Source organism: Mytilus edulis, chromosome 12, assembly GCF_963676685.1.
Source record: "Mytilus edulis chromosome 12, xbMytEdul2.2, whole genome shotgun sequence".
In the NCBI taxonomy this organism is placed as follows: Eukaryota; Metazoa; Mollusca; class Bivalvia; order Mytilida; family Mytilidae; genus Mytilus; species Mytilus edulis.
In genome coordinates this window covers 39,068,128-39,081,660 of record NC_092355.1, presented here as the reverse complement: position 1 = coordinate 39,081,660, position 13,533 = coordinate 39,068,128, and the positions used below count along the sequence as shown (strand labels likewise).

At 31.1% G+C, this 13,533-nt stretch overlaps 1 long non-coding RNA gene across 1 annotated transcript; it reads left to right on the top strand.

The window, feature by feature from the left end:
• Positions 1-3,230: 3,230 nt before the first annotated feature.
• LOC139498429 (uncharacterized) lies at positions 3,231-13,079 on the top strand. The gene is made up of 4 exons (XR_011657935.1): positions 3,231-4,031; positions 6,708-6,864; positions 8,882-8,959; positions 10,282-13,079. It is a non-coding gene; the product is annotated as an uncharacterized lncRNA (long non-coding RNA).
• Positions 13,080-13,533: the final 454 nt, after the last annotated feature.

Genomic DNA, 13,533 nt, shown 5'->3' with positions numbered 1-13,533 from the left:
AGACCCCTAGTCTGTCCATATGATTTTCAACAGTCTGGCTATGTCCACAAGTCACTACGTTTTAACCGCGGTCTCTATGTGTCCGTCAGTCTGTCTCCGTGTTTACAAGTCGATATACATGTTTACCCGCCAGATTACGTTTCTAACAGTTTGCCTTCATGTCCTACACGTCCACCAGTCTGCTTATATATATATATACCAGTCTGGCTACAAGTCTACAAGAATATTATTTGCATCATTGACTAAGTCTGTCTGGATATGTCGTCTGGCGGATTTGCTTGTCTCTCACATTCTGAAGAAGATGATATTCCTCGTAGTGAAATCGTTAATACAATGTACCAGTACTTAAGTCTATCAGTGTCCATCTCCATGCAAGACTCGGGTCTGATGAAGGTTCTAAAACAATTAAAGATTCGTCTATACAGTCCTTCTGAAAGTCTTCTCGGTCAGATGCAAAAGAATGCCCGGTTAGCGCCTCTGGATTTGCCCGGGGCATGTGGAGGATCAGAAGATATCGACACACCAAATTCAGTTATTCGACGAAAAATGTCAACACCTATCTCATTTAACACCAACATTACACAATAATGTCAACATGGAGTCAGTAACTGAGGTAACATTAAGTTAATTTAGAAGTCAATATCTTGTATATTTCTGTATACAGTTTATAATGCATATATCACTGTCATGAATCAAGGATGTGTATAGTAATAAGGGTCTTACTATCATCGGAACTTTGTTTTTTTTGGTAACACGCCATTATTCCGACAGCCCATTAATCCGACAGCCTATTGGTCCGACAACCAATTAGTCTGACAACCCAATAGTCCGACAACACATTGCTCCGACAGCCCAAATACTCCGACAACCTATAATTCCGACACTTATCAAGTCAAGTATCAGGATATCAGGGTAAAATAAAATGTGTCTGTCTGTATTATTACGTTTATATTTGTAATAACATATTTTAAGAAATAACTCCGTATATATAATACAAGGCTAAGGTAGTTCGTATACTTTCAATGTTAATTCTCAATTCGAAATCTGTATATAGAATAAAACAGAAAATAATATTTTATTTTCCAAATTAAAGGATCTATGTAAATCAACAACAAGCATTGATGGCGCGAGCTACTGATGATACCCTGCCCAAATATTTCGGTAGATAGAAAGTTTTTGAGTTGTGAATCTGAAAAAGCATTACACAGTATAACTGACTTATATAAACCTTGAAGTTAAATATCAGAAATCATGGTATTGTAGTACCTGAGAAAAATGTGACAAAAGTTTTCAACTTGGCTGTCATGTAATGAGTAATGAGTTTGAAAAAGCATCACACGATATAACTGACTTCAATAAACCTTTCAGAGATCCTTGTAATGTAGTTCATGAAAAAGATGCAACGAAAATAGTTATGGGACGGGCGGCGAACTGACGGATGGACGGTTGGACGCACGGACAGACATAGATAAAACAGTATACCCCCACTTTTTCGAAGCGGCGGCCAGTCTAATGATTGTGTCAACATTAAGACATTACAATACTAATATGATATAATTATATTTATAGCAGTATAAGCCTCAGTCACAATCGGAGCTAAGACAAAATATAAAAAAAAATACGTATTAATATCAATTAACAGTCAGTATCCAGACATGTACTACATTATTCAAAAGAACTAACGATATGATCCTCATTTTTTTCTCCATAATAGTAAAGTTTTCTTGTGTTCACTTCGAAATTAATCATAATTGTCTAACGTTTTAAAGTTCTGATATGTGCTAGAAATATGGCGAAAGAATTCCTCCCTCAAATTATAATGAAGTGAGCATTCGATTGAAAAATGACGCTCATCCTAAACTTTATCAGCTGTACAATACGATTTTTTTAGTATTTAGCATTTTCAATTTTTCATGTAATGGCAGAGCACCGATTCTGAATTAACATATAAATTACCTTTCTTTAAATCAATGATATCTAAATATGTTTCTTCTTGAAACCAATTTTTAAATGAAAAATAAGTTTCCCACAAAACACATATTACTGTCTAAGTTTTTACAATTAAACAATTTGACAAAGACACAAGGACAAGAATGTCACACATTGTCTTATTCTACTAGTTTGTTATTGTCTTTTATGCTGCACTCGTTCTACTTGAGCAGTCAAAATGCGTTGACTGTATATTTCTATGACATATACAGTCACTGACCCGATATCACTTTTCCTTATGCATATTTAGATAGAAATTGCCGAAATATTCATGTCCGTCATATTTGTTTTTCGTAATAAGTTTTGTTGTAAATCATCATGCAGTCCTGCATCTCCACCAATCATTAAAAAAGAGGCATATCTTTCTAGAATTTAAAATAATCTTAGGATACAAAATCGGTCTCCCAACAAAATATTGAGTGTCATCTCTCGGATTATGTCTGAACGATCGCTATTAGAAGTGCTACATGTACTGTCTCCGTATTTCGTGGATTCTCATTCCCGAACATGATACCGTATTCATGCATGATTGATCATGATTGGAATTGCTCATCTTTTCTGAGCACATATTTCGTCCTATTTGTCTTCTTATTTTTTAGGTTCTGGGTACGTATTTGTCTCCGTTTGTTTTTCTAATTTTGACTGACGCTATTTTATCCCATTATTTCTGCAACAAAATAAATTTAAATAAAACTCAGATGAGTGATACAAGGAGAGAAAGTGTTGCGACCAAAGAGGGCGGGTAGTGTTTTCCAACTCCGATGTATTATTTATTTATGTAGTTCATAGTGGGGGAACCTCACTCCCCTGATACGCGAAAAGGGGGATTCGAAGATCTAGTGAAAAGAAGGTAGATCAAGACACACATGCAAGAAATAGCGAGCTAGAACAGCACAGACTGACAGTAGACACACAAACAACGAAATATAAAGATAAATAAAGTAACTAGACACGCAAAACGAAAGAGGGGCGAGGCTAAGGACTGAGCAGTTGCTATAATCATGTGTATCAACTCCAATATACTGAGACAAAATTAATGTCCGCATGCAAAAAATAATTGGAATCAAAACGGACAACCACAAATATCAGAGAGCGGAGTTGGTTTTTTTTTTTTTTAGAGAAAATTTATCCATACACTAAGAAAAACGCATATTGTCGGAATAATGGGCTGTCGGAGTAATGGGTTGTCGTAATAATGGGCTGTCAGAATAGCACATGTTGTCGGAGTAGTCCAGGCTGTCCGAATAATGGTTGTCAGACTAATGGGATGTCACCATTTTTTTTACCCTCCCCCTTTTTTCCAATATCCGTTATTTTTTCGTTTTCTATTTTAAAATTCACTCTCTTTAGTAATATATCCGTGACCGCTGTGGATAGTAAACTTGGAATTGATAGTAAATAGCAAAACCAAGTAATTTGTAGTGTATTTATGTTCTAATGACACGTACAGACAGACGCGAAAAAAATAAATAATACGAAAGTGAGAAAACGAAAATATAACAGATTTTGGAAAAAAAGGGTAGGGTAAAAAAAATGTCCTGTACCCAAGTACCTATGCTTACTATTAAAGCAATAATTTGAGAAATATATATTAAGGGTTATACTAATATGTGAATATTATGAGTCCAGGTAACTCGATCAACTTGATTTGTACGTATGAAAAATTATATTTATTATCTGGTCATGTCCCGCGTTTTTTTTTGTAATGTTGTTATAATAACAGTGTAAGTTAAGACCAAAAAGTAGACCAGGAAAATACTTTATTATCTTTACTAGTTAATTTCTGGAGATCATGTGTCTGTCATTTATTCTGTTATTCACATCTTTTAAACAATTATATTATATACGCATCATATCAATCTATCAATTAGGATACATTATTTTATTTGGCTTAATAACATATTATTGGTATTTAGTGCGACCGTGCACCTTTCGGTTGTCTCGAGTGTTTTCTATTATAGCAATGTTTAAGTCGTCATGTTGCGGGATTTTCAAATCCCAAAAGAAGAACACACTTCAAATTCAACATGATTTTCGATTTGGTAACCGCATTACTTTAATATAGATCATTATATATTACATAACCTTACACAATCAATTTACTTTTTATGATTAATCTGATATGCATGCCCAATATATTTTATTCCCAAAACCTTATTTAAAAAGGAGGGGACATGGTCAAAGTGTCGTGCAAACCAAATTATTGTTTATTGTCACGGAATAATAACAAACTGTGCTATAGTTTTTAAGATTATTGGATAATTGACTTGTTCTATAGGTACATGTACCTTACTTACCCAGGTGACATATCAGTTGTATTTTGTACCCTTGATATTGGTATAAATTCAAATCACAGGCACTTGTTTCTATCCATTTGAAGACCCACTATTAACGTATATATTTACCAGAAATAATGGTTTTAAGCGGAGAGGTGAAAAAATTACTTGGGTACCTTCTCGAAAATATACGTTGATAGTGGGTCTTCCAATGGATAGAAACAAGTGCCTGTGATTCAAATGCTTAATGATATATTAAAAGAAGATGTGGTATGATTGCCAATGAGACAGCTGTCCACAAGAGACCAAAATGACCCAGACATTAACAACTATAGGTCACTGTACAGCCTTCAACAATGAGCATAGCCCATACCACAAAGGCCCCGATATGACAATGTAAAACAATTCAAACGAGAAAACTAAGATACATGTATATGTACATTGTACATGTTGTATATGAAGATTAATTAGATTAAAGTAAACAATGTGGTATGTTTCCAAAATAAATGCTATCCGCTAAAGACCAACTGATGTTGATCCAATTACTATAGCCAAACAAATGATACATACATGTAGGTTACCATACTTCCTTCATTTATATTATGATTATTGAGTATTTTTTTGGAAACATTTCAAACCTTTACATGCTGTTTATATATGTTACAGTAAATAGGTGAAATTAGGAATTACATGTAATTACTAAAATTTAGGAATTACAGGTAATTCCCGATGCACTTCATGCACTTAGTTTAATAATACAAGTAATTCCTTAAACGGCCCAGTTATTACCAGTAATTACTAAATTTAAAATGAATATTTACACCTATTTACTGACTGCTAACACAACCATAACTTTTGATCACCTGACCATAATACAACATTGTTTTAGCTGTGTAATACTAACTAGAAGATCAGTTAGTACACTTAAAATTTTGAATGGTTGATATGTATAAAAAATATCTTGAATAAATATGGACTTTCAAATATTTGGTTAAATCAGAGTAACTTTAGTTTTAATCCAAAATGGTTTAAGTTGAGCATTATAATACAGATAATTTTTGACCAACTTCAGCAGACATGGAAATCAGAAATGGAAAATTCTCCCAAAGCATTATGTCTTAACTTTTTAAAGAACTCTTTGAATATATGAAGAATATTTAGACTTATTACCTTATAAAGATAAGATAACGTTATGTAGGTTAAGAACTGGAATGAACTGTTATGTGCATTAGCTTCGAGATATATAAAAAAAATATCTTTTTTTTGTTGTTAAATCATTTATAAAAATGATATTGTAAAATTATAATTCACTGTTAGCAGCCATTCTGGTTTTATTTTGTTAAATTAGCTGAGAAACAAGGTTGATGAGTTGTGCACTTGCAAGTGAATATTTGGACCTCATTGAATACATATTCATGTGACCTTCAAATCAACCCCTAGCTGGAGATGGGTTATCGATGTATTAAGCTATTAAAATTGTAAGGGTTTTTGCAGAACAAATACATGTAGTCTCGGTTACTTTTGCTGTTAATCGCAGGCTCAACAAAAATGAGGAAAAAATATTAAAATTTTCCTCTAGATACTATCTGTTGACTAGTACTGTAAGAAGCTTCAGTCAAAATTGGGTAAAAATCCAGGATGGTTTATAAAATCTAATGTTTTAAAAACTTTAACTACAGAGTGTATGTAATGTTAACTGGGACAAAACTAGCTATAGTCCATTTATAAGTAATATACGAAAAAAAGGATTTTTTTTTCAAACTTTACTTTTGGATATTATTTTATGATCATAAACATTTAGCTTCTGTCCAAGTTCATGAAGTTTGGTAGAAATCCAGGATATTTGGAGAAAGTTTTTTTTTAAAGTTTTGAGCCACAGTGCATGATGGAGATTTTAGTTTTATTTTGGATAGATATCATTGTGAATCATTGTCTTGCATACATATATTTACGGAGTTTCAAAACCTATAAAACAAACATTTTCCAGTTTCAATTCACAAACACTAAAGAGTATGCACTTTGGATGTGCATTATATTCCTACATCCTTAAGTTAGCGCCGTTAAAATCCCTACCCCTTTACTTTCTTATTTGATATCTTGAATTATGTTTTTAATTTTAAAACAAAAACATCCAGTTAGTAAATAGCTGTAAAAATGACAAAAAAAATCAGTGATTACCAGTAATCACTGAAACAACTAGTAAATACATGTAATTACAAATGTACTAAATTGGCTAGTAATTACAGGTATTTACTGAAGTGTTTAGTATAAATTACATGTAATTCCTAATTTCACCTATTTACTGTAACATATACATGTTACTACAGTTCAGCGACTCAAGTTTAAAAGGCATTTATATAAAAGAATTTAAACTTAATATCATTTTGTATGAACATCATGTTGAATATTTACATTTTCTCAAAAAGTTTTTATTTTACTTAGCTAATAAAGAAGATGATGGATTCCCAAACAGAAATCTTGATGACAGTGAAAAAATTGAAGAATTGCACCAATTGTTACAGAGAATCGATTTCAAGCAGAAACAGATGCTCAAAGATAAGGGAATACAACAGCCATCCATGTTCCTTCACATATAAAGGTATATACATGTATCATGGTATATTGTATATATATATTTTGTCTACATTTTCTGAATTTATGATTTTAAAAATCTTTCAAAAGATATAAATGTACATTGTAAGTCATGTAATTCAAATAGAGACGTGCCATTGTCTTTGATAAAAGATAGAGTTACATGTACATATATGCCTTTTTAGTATTATCAGCTTATATACTTACTTAGCCTTGTTAAAATCTATAAATATACCTTATGTATATTACATGTATGTTCATGATGTTGAAATGTCTGTCAGAATATATACATATATGCATGTGATCATAATGTTTCAAATAGCCAAACATTGTAAAATATATATATATATATATGGCAGATTCCATGTAAGAAATGGAAATGTCTGTCAAAATGAATAAATAGATAAAAATAATAATTACTGTTATTTGAAAGATAATCTGTGAATGTTTTGATGAATAATGATGTTAGATGAAATTATAAAAATAATTTTTGGATATGATTGTTTCTGTTTAAAGTAGAAATAATAAAAACAAGTTGAAAAAATGCAAAAATTTTGACAGAATTAACTCCCATTTTTTTTACACAATGTTTATGTGTTGCAATGCTTTATGTTGACACTTGTATACTGGTATTTACTAGTGTAGTCAGGTTATTCAAACATCCCTGTTCCCAAATCTGTTACTTTTTTTAGTCAAAAACATCTGTGATATATATTTTTTTTCACTTTCAAATATCTTGCTTTATAGCTCGGTGTCTGTCAATAAATCTTACGTCAGGAACATCGCTGTAAAAACTTTCAAAATCATTGTTGGTTCCAATATATGCCAGTTAAAACTGTAAATCATGCTGTGCATAAGAAAAAAAACCCATGTTGATTCATTTATTTGACTTTATTCAAGCAATAATTTAAACTTATATGTTTCCTACATAAGATCTGTCTAACTTGTTTTCTTATGTCTGAAACATTTGAATGTGCTAACAATTTAAGTAATTTGACCTGAGGTGAAATCTTGTTAGATGTTAGGCTGCAGTATTTTCCAGGAGTTTTAAAAATGACTTTCAACTAGGATTTGATTTCCAATGTCAGTCAAAAAAAAAACAAATATATATTGTCTGTCAAATGTATGAAAAATCTTGTCAGAATCAAGTCTGTCAAAATCTTATGTCAGAAACTCAATTTGTCTGTCTAATCTTATGTCAGAAAAAATAAAGTCTGTCAAATCTTATGTATGAAAAAATAAAGTCTGTCAAATCTTATGTATGAAAAAAATAAAGTCTGTCAAATCTTATGTATGTAAAAATAAAGTCTGTCAAATCTTATGTCAGAAATAATAAAGTCTGTCAAATCTTATGTCAGAAACATAACATTTAAGGCTTCGTTTATTTTAAAAGGATGATGCTCATAATTTTTTTTGGGGTCAAATTGTCTTTATCTTTATTAGTAAAGCATATATTCAAAAACAGAAGTTCATTGCGTATGATTTTTGCCTAACATGCTTATGGGAGTTGTTTCACTTTCTTATATGGAATCTGCCATATACAACTAGTCTAAACATCAACCCAACAATGTTAGATCTGTAAATTTGCTTTCGCAAATTTTTGGTTCTTCCCTCGCCGGGATTTGAACCCATGCTACTGTGATATCGTGACACCCAATCGCCTGCACTGCAGCCGTCCCGCTAGACCACACGACCACCTGGGCTATATACATGTATATATATATATACAACTCGTCTAAATATCAACCTAACAATGTTAGATTTGTACATGTAAATTTGCTTTCACAAATTTTTGGTTCTTCCCTCGCGGGTATTCGAACCCATGCTACTGTGATATCGTGACACCAAATCGCCTGCACTGCAGCCGTCCCGCTAGACATATATATATATATTGAGTATTGGAAATCCTGTACACCCTTTCCTTAGACCAAGTTTAACAAATATAATATGAATGTTTAAATTCAACTAATTATCTCCTGGCAATACACATTTATTTTAGGAACTTTTTATGTTTTATTTTGCAGTAAGCAGCTGTTTGTGATGCTTATAGGCATAAACAATCTAGTCTGGACATGTAAAACAGCAGCTGGTTCTATTTTGAAGTAAGCTATTTGATGATTACATTAATTTGACATGACCAGACCAAGTCTTGGGATAAATTAATAGTACTCATTGTCATGATTGTACTAGCTTTTTATTGTTTTATATATTTTATGGAAAATACTGTTAGTTGAGGCCTGCAAAAATTAATTTATAAGGAGATGAAGTGTTGTTGCCAATGAGAGTAGAGACATCTAACAAATAGCATGAATAGAATCATGGAGGATTGAATTCATACTCATTTTTATTAGAGTGTTACAAAATAATTGCAGGAAAAAAAAAAACAACAACAAAAATCAAAATAATTGTGTACTTAGTAGAATTAGCCAAATCAAACAATAACTGACTTAAATCTTGTTTGAAATTTTCACATTTCTATTGATTAAATATTATTTTATAGATCAAATAATAAATAGATAAAAGGGCAGTAATCCAGTCTCAGATTTTTGTTTTGGTTATATTGTATACAGCTGATTGTATTTTAATACTATTTACAAATACTTCTTATATGTCAAAAGAAAAAAAAATTGCTGTACCTGATATTGTGATTTATATTGAAATTGATAAAGACAACAAACTCAATAATGAGCTATTCCAATATCAATCTCCCTAGGGAAAAAATGGGGTGCTACCTAATTTTAGACCTCCATAGTGCCCATAGACACATCAAACACTTGCCAAAATATAAGCCTGAACCCCTGAGGGGATCACACATCAAATTATAAAAGTTGTATATATTCTACACCGTGAATAAGACCAAACAATGATAGAAGGAGTTAGTTTTAAAATATAATTGAAAAACTAAACTGATACAAATCAATAATTTTTTTGATGTTGATAAATAAATCACAATGTGTAATAGTTGTAATAAATTGTTATGCCAGCCTACAATAGTAGAAGGGGTTTATGTTTAATGATCCATGCTTTTGTTTGTTTATTCTTTCATCTGTTCTGCTTTAGGTTCAAGTTTTGGTAAAAGTTTTTGGTCAGGATAGTTGTTAATGATGTTAACGACCAATTAACTTAAAAATAAATATACATGTGCCTTATGTTATGATCTTTCTAAGGATAAAATAATGGTTTACCCCAATTTCATGGTCCATTGAAAATAGAAAATTTATCACAACTTCTAGCTATTCTTTTTATAGAGTTATTCCACGAGATATTTTTGGGTCACTCATTAGAATATCTTTTAAATATATGATTTTGATTACAACTGCATTAAGATAGAATAATTGCATGCAGAAAATTATTGCTTTTGTCACATATATATCACTTGTCAATTTAATAAAATTAAACATTTATTTTTATTACTTTATTACAGAAGCTACAAAATAGAGCTAAGGCCCTTTAAACCAAGAAACTGCCAGTGTCAGAAAAGGACAAACTTAGAAAGGCCATGCAAATTGATTTAATGTCAAGTTGGGACAGTGATTCTGTAGATAAACTCGCCTGATCACAACTGGGATTTGACTGTCACAAGATTTTAAATCTTACATGGATAAACTAAAGTCATTTACTAGACTGTAAATACCAGAGACAGCTGAATGCACAAGGCAAAGAGCTGAGGTCCAAGTAAATCAGAGAGGCCTTGTCACAAGAAATGTACAGAACTTGCATGGATTTTTACTTAAGGGCATATGACACAAAATTGAGAGATATCAATAAAAATTTCTTTAAATTTTAATAAGGACCAATTCAAAGGTACACTTTTGGAATTTGCAAGAACAAAAATACCTTCATGTTTACTTTTGAATTATAGTTGACAGTTTTCAGTTTAAGGGGGGAACCCTTAAAATGAAGTGGTTTGGTTTATTGAATTTGATTATTTTTTAAAGTAAAATAATGAATTACTGCTCTTTTATTTCAACATTTGCATTTTTTATTAAAATTATTTACAAGTGCAGCATATCGGTGACATCAGATTATGTTAATGTGTTTGGTTAAGCTACACATATTTCTTTTTACTTAAACTTTCTGTTGCCTTTTCTAATTAATTAAATGCTGAATAATAATTTGAGTGTGGCTCATTTCAGTGTCTTGTATTTGCTGTCAAGATTTTTCCTGTAAGATTTCACATTATTTATAATCGCTTGGTCAAAGGGAGATAACTTTTTGAATCTTCACATTAGGTAATCTGCGAAGAGGATTATGTAAAATGTAAATAGTTGAAAATTAATTTTATGGTTCAATAAAATCAAAATAAGTTATTACCATTCATTATAAATAAATTTCTATCAAAAATAAGGCTCAAAGAATTTTTTTATTTTATTTATATAAATAATAACAAAGTACACACATCATGCACATGTTGACTTCATAAAATTTGTAAACAAAAAAAATTGAAAATAAAACTAAAAAATTTTAACTAATCAGGAGACAGTCAATACACCAAATATATTTATAAGCATATAAACTTATTATTTTCTTCAATTGTCCAAGTACATATTCAATATTGATAATTTTTTGCTTGACATTACATAATTTTGTTGATAAAAGTTTATTTGTGTGCTATTTTATTCAATTGTACATATTTGAAGTATTTCATTACACCTTATTATTTTTATTCTTGCATACAGCATTTGGAATGAAATTTTAATCAATGTTCGAGCAGCAGGATGTTTTTTTTGTCGAGCCTGCAACTTTTGTTGCAGAAAGCTCGACATAGGGATAGTGATCGGGCGGCGGCGTTAGCTAACTTTTTTAAAGCTTAATATTTTAAAAGGTGGAAGACCTGGATGCTTCATACTTTGTATATAGATGCCTCATGTTACGAAGTTTCCGTCAGTCACATGTCAAATGTCCTTGACCTCATTTTCATGGTTCAGTGACCACTTGAAAAAAAAGATCAGAGTTTTTGTAATGTTGAATTCTCTCTTATTATAAGTAATAGAATAATTATATTTGGTATGTGCGTACCTTGCAAGGTCCTCATGTCCGTCAGACGGTTTTCACTTGACCTGACCTCATTTCATGGATCAGTGAACAAGGTTAAGTTTTGGTGGTCAAGTCCATATCTCAGATACTATAAGCAATAGGGCTAGTATATTTGGTGTATGGAAGGACTGTAAGGTGTACATGTCCAACTGGCAGGTGTCATCTGACCTTGACCTCATTTTCATGGTTCAGTGGTTATAGTTAAGTTTTTGTGTTTTGGTCTGTTTTTCTCATATTTTATGCAATAGATCTACTATATTTGTTGTATGGAATGATTGTAAGGTGAACATGTCTAGCGAGCAGATGTCATCTGACCTGGACCTCATTTTCATGGTTGAGTGGTCAAAGTTAAGTTTTTGAGTTTTGGTCTTTTTATCTAATACTATATGCCATAGGTCAACTATATTTGGTGTATGGAAATATTTTATGATCTATATGTCAGTCGCGTAGGTTTTATTTGACCTCGACCTCATTTTCACGGTTCATTGCTCAGTGTTAAGTTCTTGTGTTTTGGTCTATTTTTTTAAAACTATAAGTAATAGGTCAACTATATTTGTTGTATGGAAGCATTGTTAGCTGTACATGTCTGCCTGGCATGGTTCATCTGACCTTGACCTCATTTTCATGGTTCATTGCTCTTTGTTTAGTTATCTTGGTTAATGTTAAGTTTATGTGACAGTTTTTAATAAAGCTTTATACTTAGGACTATCAACATAATATCAATGATAAGTAAAGAAGGCGAGACATTTCAGTGTGTGCACTCTTGTGAATTTACGAATTATGTTAATCATGTAAATAATGTTATGTTTTTTGTTTTTTGCTTTTTGAAGTTTTTAAAATTGACAAATAATGCTAGCAGGGGAGATTATTCATTAATATTTTTATGATGCCAAACTTGAAATTTAGAGGTGCCTATGTTTGCTTTTTGTTATAACCCAATTGTTATGATTCTTAAATAATCTATACAAGTAAGCATGTTAATTTGTCAATAACCATTATTTTATTAATTAGTTTGAATTTGATGAGGTTCTTTGATGTAGAACTTGACTTTTTTTAAACAAAAGTGTTTTTTTATTTGTTTTAAATGTTTTTAAAATTGTATAACAAACTTTTTGACATTTTATTTTAATTTATCACCAAAACAACTCTAATTTGTCAGTATCTGAATAAAATTAATTTGTTAGATACTTTGTTTCTTTTATTGAAGTATATACAAAGGGAGATAACTCAAAATTGTTTTTTTTTATTATTCTGACCCGATTAGAAGTGAAAATAACTATGCCCAAGACAGGATGACAATAAGAAAATGCTAGAAATTGTTGTGTATGGTTATGCTTTGTCCAAAAGTTTTTGTTATCTCCTGTATTGTATATTGCTGCCATTGTCAAAATCCAAATCACACATAGATAGCCTTGTCCTATAGTTTATATCTTGTGTTTGTGTTTTTTGTATGTCTTAGATTCTAACTCTTCAAGTTCTTATATAAATTCAGATGCGTTGCAATTCTTTACATTTAGGTAAAGGCATATTTACAAAATGGTATTGAGCTTTGCAAATGAGTGACATGTATTCGTTGGATTATTGTTTAAGTTTCATCTGAAAAATACAGTCTTCAATGTTACTGACAAATTATACATTT